Source organism: Delphinus delphis, chromosome 2 (genome assembly GCF_949987515.2).
Source record: "Delphinus delphis chromosome 2, mDelDel1.2, whole genome shotgun sequence".
NCBI classification, from domain to species: Eukaryota; Metazoa; Chordata; class Mammalia; order Artiodactyla; family Delphinidae; genus Delphinus; species Delphinus delphis.
Genome location: NC_082684.1, coordinates 105,386,997 through 105,400,051, shown reverse-complemented (window position 1 = coordinate 105,400,051; position 13,055 = coordinate 105,386,997). Strand labels below are relative to the sequence as shown.

The 13,055-nt window shown below is 43.2% G+C and overlaps 1 pseudogene; it reads right to left on the bottom strand.

Moving 5' to 3' along the window:
* Positions 1-5,152: 5,152 nt before the first annotated feature.
* On the bottom strand, positions 5,153-5,754 carry LOC132419731 (large ribosomal subunit protein uL23 pseudogene; annotated as a pseudogene).
* Between the last annotated feature and the right edge of the window lie 7,301 nt (positions 5,755-13,055).

Sequence of the window (13,055 nt, the reverse complement as noted above, 5' to 3'; positions counted from 1 at the left end):
TTTACATCCTGTACATTGCCATTAGATGACTGGATTGTCAATGTTTTGTTCTAATTCTGTTGCTGGTAAAAACATAAGAACAAATAACTTCCCTCCACCTGAAAAGTCTTGAATGCCTCCCTGGATGACTGCCTCCAAGATAAAAATCAAACACTTTGGCCTAACGGCCAAGACTTTTGGTAATCAAGCCCTAACACATTTTACCACTGCTATCTCCCACTTTTACTTGAATCCTCTGTTCCAAACTGAAGTCTTCTTGTAACTTCAAAATTTCTGTTCTAACCCAACTTTCAGCAATTCATTCAACAATAATGTATTGCGTTCCAGGTCTAAACCAGGCACTGTGCCTGGGCCTGAGGATACAAAGATGAATACAACACAGTCCTTACCCTTGGGAAATTACCAGTCTAATCTGGGAGAGAGATGTGACGACAAAATCCTCAAAATATGGGATGGCAAACAATTCATGGGAATTATTCCTACTTGGAGGTGGGCTGGAGCTGACAGCAAGGAAGACTTTCTAAGTTAAACATGTCTGTACTCTTTACATGTTTCTTTTACAACAAGCATGCATTAATTTTGTAACCAGGAAAAAGGTAATATTCAGTGAAGATTATGGTTAATTTGATTTTGAGCTTCTGAGTTTCAAAGGAGAATAACCATAACTGTAAAAGAATTCGTAAAATTAATGAGGAAAAGACAGTCAAGCAATGGAAAAATGGGCAAAAGCTTTGAAGAGACATTTCCCCAAAGATGAAACATTTGTGGTCAATAAATATATGAATACATGTTCAACCTCATTAATCATCAAGAAGTACAAATTGAGACCACAATGAGATTCTATTCGATATCTATTTGAGAGGTGAAAATTAAGAAATCTGACAAAACCAAGTGTTGAAGAGGATTTGGATCAATAAGATCTTGTATACAATGTTGTTGAAACCATAAATTGGTAAAAACCACTTTGGTAAGCAGTTTGGAATTATCTTGTAAAGCTGAAAGTTCACTTAGTCTTTGACCCAACAAGTCTACTCCTGTATAAATATGCAAGAGAAATTCTTGCACTTGTGCACCAGTGGGTTTTATACGAATATTCTTAATAGCACTTTTGCAATAGCAAAAACCTGCAACAATCCAAATGCTCATTATCAGGAAACTGGTTGTATTAGTTTGAAGTCCTCAAAAGCAGAGACTGGGATGAGGACTTGGGTGCAAGTTGTTCATTTGAGAAGTGACCTCAGGCAGCAGGGGTGAATAAGAGGGTGAGATTGAGGCAAAGTATCAGGAAACACCAACATAAGGAGTGTGATTCCATGGAGACCTCTGAGAAATATACAAAATGCCTCCCAGGGACTTCCCTGGCGGTCCAGTGGCCAAGACTCTGTGCTCCTAATGCAGGGGGCCTGGGTTCGATCCCTGGTCAGGGAACTAGATCCCACATGCCGCAACTAAGAATTCACATGCCACAACTAAAGATCCTGTGTGCCGCAACTGAAGACACTGCGTGTCACAACTAAAAGCCCTCATGCAACAACTAAGAGCCCACATGCTGCAACTAAGATCCCACACACAGCAACAAAGATCCCGCGTGCTGCAACTAAGACCCAGCACAGTCAAATAAATAAATAAATAAATATTTTTAAAAATCCCATATTAAAAAAAAAATGCCTCCCAGAATTGTCCATCTGAAGAAAGGGAGCTTGGGGTATCTATCCCTTGGCTCACACCCCCCATTGGTTGAGGGTTAATGCTCTTTACTTTCAGTCTGTGTTTGGGAGAGGGCTGAGAAGGCTCTTGTGGCTTTTGAGAAGGCCTTAAAGCAGAAATTGGAGAGGCCCACGGCCTAGCACTTGCGGTGGGCATTGTCAGTAAATGGGAGGCCCCACAAAACTGGCTACCACATATTTGACTAAAACCAATTGTGGGCCAAAGGGAAGAATACAGGGCACCAAGAGCCTTTGCTGCCAGCAACAAAGTAATATTAGCATATTTACACATTGAAATAGTCGACAGCAGCAACCGTAAATAAACTCAGCTCCAGGCAACAAACCTGAGATGGATTTTAGCAATAAAACATGAAAAGTGAAAAAGAAGTCCCAGGACACACCACTATGTATAAAATATCAATACATAAAGAACAAGGATTTACTGTATAGCACAAGGAACTATATTCAATATTTGTAATAACCTATAATGGAAAAGATTCTGAAGCTATACACCTGGAACTAACGCAATATTGTAAATCAACTGTAGTTAAATTAAAAAAAAAGTTCCCAGGTTATTATGTAGGGAATGATACTACTTTAATAAACAAAACAACTAAAATTAATAATACATGTTTTGGAAATATGTATGCATGTTCACACACACAAATATATACTTATGTATGTATGTAAATACATAGACATATACAAATTTTTAAAAAATTTATTTATCTTTGGCTGCATTGGATCTTTGTTGCTGTACACGGGCTTTCTCTAGTTGCGGTGAGCAGGGGCTACTCCTTGTTGTGGTGCGCAGGCTTCTCATTGTGGTGGCTTCTCTTGTTGCAGAGCACGGGCTTTAGGCACACGGGCTTCAGCAGTTGCAGCAAGTGGGCTCAGAAGTTGTGGCTCATGGGCTCTAGAGCGCAGGCTCAGTAGTTGTGGCGCATGGCCTTATTTGCTCCGCAGCATGTGGGATCTTCCCTGACCAGGGATTGATCCCACGTCCCCTGTATTGGCAGGTGGATTCTTAACCACTGTCCCACCAGGGAAGTCCCTCCACTCTTTTTTAGATTCTATTCCCATGTAGGTCATTATAGAGTTCCCTGTGCTATACAGTAGGTTCTTATTAGTCATATATTTTATATATAGTGTTGTATATATGTCAATCCCAATCTCCCATTTTATCCCTCCCGCCTCCCCAACTTTACCCCTTGGTAACCATAAGTTTGTTTTCTACATCTATGACTCTATTTCTCTTTTGTAAATAGGTTCATTTGTACCATTTTTTTAGAATCCACACACAAGCAATATCATATGATATTTGTCTTTCTCTGTCTGACTTACGTCACTCAGTATGACAATCTCTAGGTCCATCCACGTAGCTGCTAATGGCATTATTTCATTCTTTTTAATGACTGAGTAATATTCCATTGTTTATATGTACCACATCTTCCTTATCCATTCCTCTGTCGATGGACATTTAGGTTGCTTCCATGTCCTGGCTATTGTAAATAGCACTGCAATGAATATTAGGGTACATGTATATTTTTGAATTATGGTTTTCTCCAGATATATGCCCAGGAGTGGGATTGCTGGATCATACGGTAGCTCTATTTTTAGTTTTTTAAGGAACCTACATACTGTTCTCCATAGTGGCTGTACCAATTTACATTCCCACCAACAGTGTAGGAGGGTTCCCTAAAGAAGCAAGACTTTTTAACTTTAAGTTTTTATAAAGCTAGGACAATTTTTAAAAATATTTTTTTTGGAATTCCCTGGTCGTCCAGTGGTTAAGACTCCGCAGCTATCACTGCTGAGGGCATGGCTCCGATCCCCGGTTGGGGAACTAAGGTTCTGCAAGCCGCATGGTGCAGAAAAAAAAAACCATTATTTTTTTTAATAAAATGTTTTTTGTTTTTTTTATTTTTTAAAATTTTATTTTTTTAAATTTTTGGCTGCGTTGGGTCTTCGTTGCTGTCTGCGGGCTTTCTCTGGTTGTGGCGAGTGGAGGCTACTCTTCGTTGCGGTGCACAGGCTTCTCATTGCGGTGGCTTCTCTTGTTGCAGAGCACAGGCTCTAGGTGCGTGGGCTTCAGTAGTTGTGGCACGCGGGCTCAGTAGTTGTGGGCTTAGTTGCTCTGCGGTACGTGGGATCTTCCTGGACCGGGGCTCGAACCCTTGTCCCCTGCATTGGCAGGCGGACTCTCAACAACTGCGCCACCAGGGAAGCCCTCGGCCATATGTTTAGATGGTTCTCACATTGCTATATGATCACATACCTGCTAGATAATCTGCTTCCAGATCCACTCCTCTCCATCCTTCTCTAGAGGCTGACCTTGAAGGGCAGTGTCATCTGGAGTCACTTGCCCTTAGGCTTCCTCTTGGGTTCAGCCAGTGGGAGGTACCACAGGAAGAGAGAGAGAGAGAGAGAGAGAGAGAGAGAGAGAGAGAGCGAGAGAGAGAGAGAGAGAGAGAGAGAGAGAGAGAGAGAGAGAGAGAGAGAGAGAGAGAGAGAGAGAAGAGCGCTGTATTCCTCAAAGTTCCTACTGGCCCTCCCTCTCCTTCAGCTGTTGCTCTGAGCACTGGTTCCATCTCTTTGCCCCTTCAGGCCTATGGTTGATAATGGCTTCTCAGCATTAGCCCTGGGGTATTTCATTATCCCTTGTTGGTTTCCCTCAACCCTGCCAGCATCTTTATACACTGTCCCTTCATTAACTTTCTTCAGTTACACACATTGAGCAGGCCATCTGTTTTCTGCTGATCTTGGCTGACACAAAAGTAAAAATGGAGAATTTTATCTTTTTAAAAGAAATTGATATGATTCACAAAGTTCACCCTTTTATTTTTTTATATTTTTTTGGCCACACGGGGATCCGACCAGGGATTGAACTCAGGCCCTGGCAGTGAAAGCACAGAGTCCTAACCACCGGACCACCAGGGAATTCCCAAAAGTTCACCCTTTAAAAGTATATAGTTCAGTGGTTCTCAGTATAGTTGAGCAAATTATATCTTTTTTCATTTAATATGTAATCAAATGTTTTCTGTTACATACTCCGTGGTAAGTTATACAATGTTGCATGCCATAAGTTACTTATTCATATGTTTCAAACTTTCACTATCACAAATAAGGTTGTAGTAAATATTAGGCATGTGGCCATTCTCTTTTGGATAGAACTTTCTTTCTTTCTTTCTTTCTTTCTTTTTTCCTTTTTTTTTTTTTTGCAGTACACGGGCCTCTCACTGTTGTGGCCTCTCCCATTGCGGAGCACAGGCTCTGGACGCGCAGGCTCAGCAGCCATGGCTCATGGGCCCAGCCGCTCCGCGGCATGTGGGATCCTCCCAGGCCGGGGCACGAACCCGTGTCCCCTGCATCGGCAGGTGGACTCTCAACCACTGCGCCACCAGGGAAGCCCTCTTTCTTTCTTTCTTTCTTTCTTTCTCTCTTTCTTTCTCTCTTCTTCTTTTTTTTTTTTTGTGAAAACTTTTATATTTAGAATTAGCCAGCTGGACTCAGTTTAGGTGATCCCAATTTTGTTGGCAACATCCAAAGCATCATAGTCAGGAGCCAGGCGAACATATGCCTTCTTTTTTCCATCAGACCTGGTCAAGTTGTCCACCTTGGCCACGTCAATGTCATAGAGCTTCTTCATAGCCTGTTTAATTTGATGCTTATTGGCCTTGCCATCCACAAGGACCACAGGTGTGCTGCCTTCTGTCTTCTTCATGGCTGACTTGGCGGTGAGGGGGAACTTGATGATGGCATAGCGGTCAAGCTTGTTTATCCTAGGGGTGCTCTTTGCAGGATATTTGGGCTGCCTCCTGAGCCTCAGTGCTTTGGGCTGTGGCAAGGTGGGTGACAGGCGATTTTTTTTTTTTTTTTTCTGGCCGTGGACACATTTCAACTCTGCTTTCTTGGTCTTCAAAGCCTTTGCTTTGGCTTCGGCTTTGGGAGGGGCAGGGGCTTCCTTCTTTGCCTTTGGTGTCATCTTTGTGAAAAGGAGGGAGGACTTTTTCTTAAGGAAAAGTTTCTAGGAGTGGTACTGATGAGTCAAAAGAGAGTCACATCTCTGTTAAGGCTCTTTGCAAGTACTGTCAAATTGCTTTTTAAGAGAATTATACCAATTCCCATTGCCACAGCTTTCTCTGAATGGACCAATTGCATCATCTCATTAGCACTGGAAAGTACATAAGGTGTGTATATATATATATATATATATATGTATATGTATATATATGTATAAAATACATATATATGTATATATATATATACATATATACTGTTAATGTAGTAGGTGGTATTGTGGTATTACCATGGGGATTTCTGTGATAGCCATGCCAATCCTAAGATATTTAAAGCCATTTTTTAGCTAAGTGGGAATGGAGGGACAGTGATTTTGAAGGGATGGAGTAGAGAGAAGGTAAAGGGATGTGCTCCTTAACATTCCTCCTTCTCCATCCTGCCTCTTCATCCTGTTTACATACCAGTTTCTTCCTTTTCAGTGAGCTGTGCTTCTTCAGGGCCTAGAATAGTGCCTGGCACTATCCTGAATATCAGTAAACATTTATAAAGTGGATACATAATGGAAGAAGAATGTTAAGATATATGCACCCAGAGTTGGTTATACTAGTATATGAGCATTAACCGGTTTTGTTTTAATGAACTCTCTGGAATCAACACTTTCCATTCCCTCCAAATAAACATATTGACTAATGCCCAAGCCTGCTAAATGCTTTGGATTAGTGAGTCCATCTCTGGAATATCTACATACTTCTTCCTACCAGTTTTGTTAGATGCCTAATAAGAATCTGTTGTGTTTGATCCCAAAATTGCTTATGACAGCTGTTTGCCAGAGTATAATTAATTTAATTAAAATTACATAAACTGATGACACATAAGCATGAAAAAGAAAGAGTTGTTTCTATGAAATGTCAGTTGAATGTTTTGGAAATATTAGATAGAGACCAGTTGAAAATTACTGTCAAACCAGACATGAGTGAGAGAATTAAGAAGGAATTTTTTTTTTTTTTTAAGAGGGAGCCTCTAGTTATATTGCTTTGCAAGAAGCTCTAAGTCCTCAGTCAACTTTATTTTTTTAATTTTTTATTTTTGGCCATGCTGTGGGGCATGTGGGATCTTAGTTCCTGGACCAGGGATCAAACCTGTGGCCCCTGCAGTGGAAGCATGGAGTCTTAACCATTAGACCGCCAGGGAAGTCCCCCTCAGTCAACTTTAAAAAAACGAATTGGAAAGCATAGAAAATATATCATGGATATGAATTATGTAAGAAAGACAACTCAAGAATTCTAATCGCCACTGTTGCTCACATAAAAGTTTTGACCTCACATCAAAAGATTCGCAAGTGGGTATTCCTTATAGGTTTGAAATGAAAATGAAATATTAAGGTTTGTATTTGTCACTTTTTATAATTCACTGCTTTAATATACTTTTCCAATTAACTGACCAACTACTGGGCTAGGTCCAATTTGTTTGGGCAGGGATAAATCCTTATTCCCCATTCTTTTTCCCCCCCCCCCATAGGAAGTCAGGTAGGAGAACTTGTCCTGGTTCTTCCAGGTGACCTACCTAATTGGTGAATTTGGATCTGCTTGCCCTTATAGAGAGGGCAGTCTTCTCTAATCATACATGGTTAAAGTTGCTAGACCTCTACAAGTTGTAGGTTGGAGTTTTGGGGGAGAATATTTTAATTCAAAGAATAGTAAAAAGACTATTGGTCATCAACCAGAACATTCTTCAGCTCAGCTTTATTGGTAATAAAGTTGATATTTTCAGCTTTTCACTGGTTCCAAACTTCTAAGTAAGGATAAAATTTACTGTCCCTGTAGTACTCCAACAGCGTTGGATCAGATGGCTTCTATGTGTTGCCACTATCCAGACATATTATTTCCCTTTTATTTTAGTCCATGATTCTGTTCATTCAAATAAATAGTTGTCTCTGGTAGTCTGCAGGCAGTAGTCTAATCTTGTTTGAAGTTCAGTCTGTATCGCAAGCTAGACAAAGGAGAAAACATTTATGCCTCCTGAGAAATATTGAAATCAGGAAATATTTACTGAGAAGGGAAGAGAAACTCAAACATGGCTCCTGCCAATCCTTCTATTCTCTCCTCCACCACATCCTGAGAGAGTCTTGCCTGTCCTGAGGCTTTCTGGGACATGTAAACATGGCAAACTTAAGGTCACTGCCTGTATGGATATTTAAATGAGAACTGCAAACATAAGGAATAATAGTCTAGCCTTTTTTCAATGTCCTTTAAGGCATTTTGGAGCCCTATAATGGGTCATAAGATCAATGACCAGTATTTAAAAAGAAATAAAAATAATAAAGTTGAAAATATCAGAATGCATTGCATACAATGGTAACATTTCATGAAATGTTTTGTTTCAGAGGTGTGTGTGTCTGTGTGCACATGTGTATATATTCTGGGTTGAGATGTGGAATATATTTCTTATGGAAGTTCAGAGTCAGAAAGAGTGCAAAGAATATTATTCAGCCATAGAAAAGAAGGAAATCATGCCATTTTTGAAAATATGGATGGATCTTGAGGACATTATGCTAAGTGAAATAAATCAGAGAAAGACAAATACTGTGTGATTTCACTTATATATGGAATCTAAGAAAAAGCTGACCTCATAGAAAGTTGTAAAAAAACAAAAAAGTTTTTGCAAGCATTGGTTTAAAATGCACATTTCTTCTTCCTTTCATTTTCACTCTTTGCTAATTTGTTCTCTGAAACTTCTGCCTTGTGAATAAAAATTGTAGTAATGAATAACCAGAGAAGCAAGGGCCAGTTCTCACTCTGTGAAAAGGGAATGCAAAAACTGTTGCCCCTACCGCTTCACTCTGAGTCAATCAGATGCCCAGATATCATTAGGGTAGAAGGGTTAAGATCTAGAATCTCATTAAGGAAGAGGATACAGGAACATTTATTTTAAAATTTATCACCTGCACAGTTCAAGCTCCAGGGTTCTCCCAGCTGTCAAATTACAAAGGGTTCAACTTGGCATTCAGGACTATTGCCCTACTTGTCCAGACTGATTCACCTCAATTTCTTCCACATGAATCTGTGCTCCAACCAAACTGACCTCTTGGTGTTTGCTGAACTTCTCATTCTGTATCATTGTACTGTTCCTTCTGCATAGGGCAGCCTCCTCAACTAGCCCATCTCTGCTTGTCAAAGTCCCATCCATCCTTCAAATATCCATTTCCAATTTCCTTTCCTGACTCCTAATATCTTTCTTCTGAATTCCATAAATATCTTTTAAAAATACCTTTCATAAAAATACACTTTAAAATATCATTTTTCCTGATTTCAAGGTAAATATTAATGTACTACTGTAAAAATAAGAAAATAAGAAGTCACAGAAGAAAATAAAAATACCATTTAAAAATCTATGTGTGATATTATTTTATATTACGTAGCTCAAAAGTACTATTGCCTCCATTTTACCGAAGAGGAAAGGGATGATCAGAGAGATGAGGTGACCGGTCCAGGGCAGCACAGAGAGTTGGTAACAGAGGCTGGACTTGAAGCCAAGTCTCCTGATTCCCTCTGTGATGTTCTTCGATGGACACCATGCAGCCTCTGGGCACGGGAGGGGACTTTGGAAATAGCTAGGTCTGGGACTTCCCTGGTGGCACAGTGGTTAAGAATCCACCTGCCAATGCACAGGACACGGATTCAAGCCCTGGTCTGGGAAGATCCCACATGCCGCGGAGCAACTAAGCCCGTGTGCCACAACTACTGAGCCTGTGCTCTAGAGCCTGTGAACCACAACTACTGAGCCCGCGGGCCACAATTGCTGAAGCCCGCGCGCTCTAGGGCCTGTGCTCCGCAACAAAGAGAAGCCACTGCAAAGAGAAGCCCGTGCACCGCAATGAAGAGTAGCCCCTACTCTACACAACTAGAGAAAGCCTGCGCGCAGCAACAAAGACCCAACGCAGCCAAAAATAAATAAATAAATAAATAATTAAAAAAAAAAAAAAAAGAAATAGCTAGGTCTGCTGTCCAGAGCCCTGCTTTATTTTCCTGTTTATACCTGGTGATCCAGAACACTACTAAAAAAGTATATGCGTTAAAAAAAATTAAATTGCATTTATTTGTTCTTTATTGGTAAAGCACATAGTATAAAATTCAAAGGGCACAAAAGGGCATACGGTGATAAAAGGTCTCCCTCATGCTCCTGTCCCCCAGCCATCTAGTTTCCCTACCCAATCTCATTTGTGTCCATCAGATATGTGCTATGCTTGGATAAGCAAATATATATGTGTGTAAATATTAATTATATATATAATTTTTATAAAAAATGGAAGTATATTCTACCCTGCTCTCCACCTTGCATTTTAAAAAATTTGAAGGGAAGGGGCAATATTGGGGTAGGGGAGTAATAGGTACAAACTATTAGGTATAAAATAAGTGACAAGGATATATTGTACAGTATGGGGAATATAGCCAATATTTTATAATAATTATAAATGGAGTATAACCTTTAAAAATTGTGAATCACTATATTGTACACCTGTAACTTGTATAATATTGTACAGCAACTATATTTCAATTAAAAAAATAAGCAGATTCTGGGATTAAAGTTATTCAATATGGTGTTATCCAATAAACCCAATGCAAATAAATGTTAAAAAAAAGTCTTTGTGTGATACACGTTTATGTATATTTATATATTACAAGCTGGTATCATATCTTTTAAAAAAATATTTATTTATTATTTAGTTAGTTTTGGCTGCGGCATGTGGACTCCTAGTTGTGGCATGCATGTGGGATCTAGTTCCCTGACCAGGGATTGAACCCGTGCCCCCTGCATTGGGAACACAGAGTCTTACCCACTGGACCACCAGGGAAGTCTCGGTATCCCATCATCTTATGATGTGCTTTTTTTTTTTTTTTTTTTGCGGTACGCAGGCGTCTCACTGCTGTGGCCTCTCCCGTTGCGGAGCACAGGCTCTGGACACGCTCAGCAGCCATGGCTCACGGGCCCAGCCGCTCCGCGGCATGTGGGATCCTCCCGGACCGGGGCACGAACCCGTGTCCCCTGCATCGGCAGGCGGATTCTCAACCACTGCGCCACCAGGGAAGCCCCTATGATGTGCTTTTTAATTACAAGTATATACCATGTCATTAATCTTTTTCTTCAACATGATTTTTTAAATTTTTAAATTTTATATCGGAGTATAGTTGATTTACAATGTTGTGTTCAACATGATTTTTAATGGTTACAAATGAACTATAATTTAACAATTATATAACACTGGGCATTTTGCTTGTTTTCACAAGCATGGTACCGTATTTGGGGGGAATATACATGGAGAGTATCCAGGGAATAGTGACAAATTTCCTAAAAGAGCACAATGGAGTATAATTTTGGAAATAAGAAATTGGGGCCAGTGATAATTTGAAGAAATGTTAAGTTCTCCCGTGAATCTTTGGAAATGTTGGCAGGTATGCTGCGTTTCCTACTCTAAGTGGAATAGGGGTTTGAGCCAATTGCACTTAAATTGCAAAGGGCAGTGACCCCCCAGCAGAATTATGGTTGACTTTGGGGGTCATCCAGGCAGCTGACCCATGGAAACATGCAGGGCTGAGTATGCATGCCTCCCCACCTCAAAATATTTCTATCTTTGTGTATCCTTTAAATCTAGCAGGAAGAGGTGTGCCTCTTCTCTGATTTCTTCCTCCCCCTTCCTCAGCCCTATTTCCTTTTTCTTTTCTGAGATCACGCATCATTAATTATCCTATCCCTTATCTTTTATTCTCCCCTCTCAGCTCCTTTGAGAGCTCGTCCTCAAATAGGAAAAAATAAAAATAGGGCCTCCCTGGTGCGGCAGTGGTTGAGAGTCCACCTGCCGATTCAGGGGACATGGGTTCGTGCCCCGGTCCGGGAGGATCCCACATGCCGCGGAGCGGCCGGGCCCGTGAGCCATGGCCGCTGAGTCTGCGCATCCGGAGCCTGTGCTCCGCAACGGGAGAGGCCACAGCAGTGAGAGGCCCGCGTACCGCAATAAATAAATAAATAAATAAATAAATAAAAAAAAATAAAAATCACCTCTCTCTTTTACTACCCCTGGAGCTATAGGCTTACTCTTTTCCCCCTCTTCCTGCCAAACTTCTGGAATCATCACCCTTTACTGCCTTCATTGCTTCACTACCACACACCCCCTACCCAAGTGGTCAACTCAGCTTAGAGCCTGGCCCACAGCAGGCCCTGGCTGAAAATCAGTTGCACCCCTCGAGCAAATTGGCGTCTCTTTCCCGGTTCTTCAGAGGGCATTTCTCCGTGGTTAGCAGTGGGTGCTCACTGCCAGACACCAGGGCCTCATCTCCGTGCTCTCACACCCTCAACCTAGTTGCCACCTTAACACCACCAGTTTCCAGGTACTCTAGGTTCTTGGAAGGTCCTGCCCTGGCCATCTGCCCGTCTCTCCGAGTTCTCACCTCGCACAGTCATAGCTTCCCCTGTAACTCAGAGATGTTGCAGTCTACCCCTGGGAGGCACCCGTTGCCAGGCCTCCAACTCTGTTCGCCGCGGGTCTCACGGTCATCCCAGAGACAACATGCCAGAGCGCCCCGCACCTCCAGGCCTGCTTGCAAGTCCCTAGATCCAGCGATGACCGAACATTTAGGGCGCACCTACTAAGTGCCAGGCCCACGCCACCTCTGCTACCTTTCACTTAACAGCCTACTAGGCCCCACTAGGTGCCAGATCTGAGGGAAGAGGACGCCGTGCCGGCTCCAGAGGCGCTCGCTGTCCGCTGGGGCGACACAGCCGCGTAGGCAGATCGTGGCCCTCTAGTGGAGGACCTCGGCCCTGACCGAAGGCCCCTGCCCTGGAGGCCGGTCAGAGAACGAGAGGCCCAGGTTGCAGGGAGCGGCCGCCGGGCCGGAATCGCGCCGGGCGCTCGGCGGGGCAGACGGGTCAGGCGAGGGCGGGGGCAGGGTCTGGGTCTGCGAGGTCTAGGGTCCAGCTCTGCCCGGCACCGCCCCCGCCCCGCCCCGCCCGTCGCTGTCGCCACCGCCGGGTCGGTGCCGCGCAGCCCGCCTGGGGCGGGAGGCGGTAGACGGTAGGCGAGAGGCGAGAAGCCGGGCCCAGGCCGGGTCAGCCCCTCAGCCGCACCGCCCTGGGCGGGTGCCCAGGTCCGAGCCGCCTTCCGCCTGCCCCCTCCACAACCCCCGCCCGCGGCCCCAGCCAGGTCCCGCCGCCAGGCCGGCTCCCGCCCCCGCTCCGCCCCCGGAGCCGCAGCCCCGCCCGCCACCGCCGTCGCCATGTTGTGGCTCCCGCAGCCGGCGCTGGGGACGCGCGCGGCCGAGCCCGGGGCCTGCA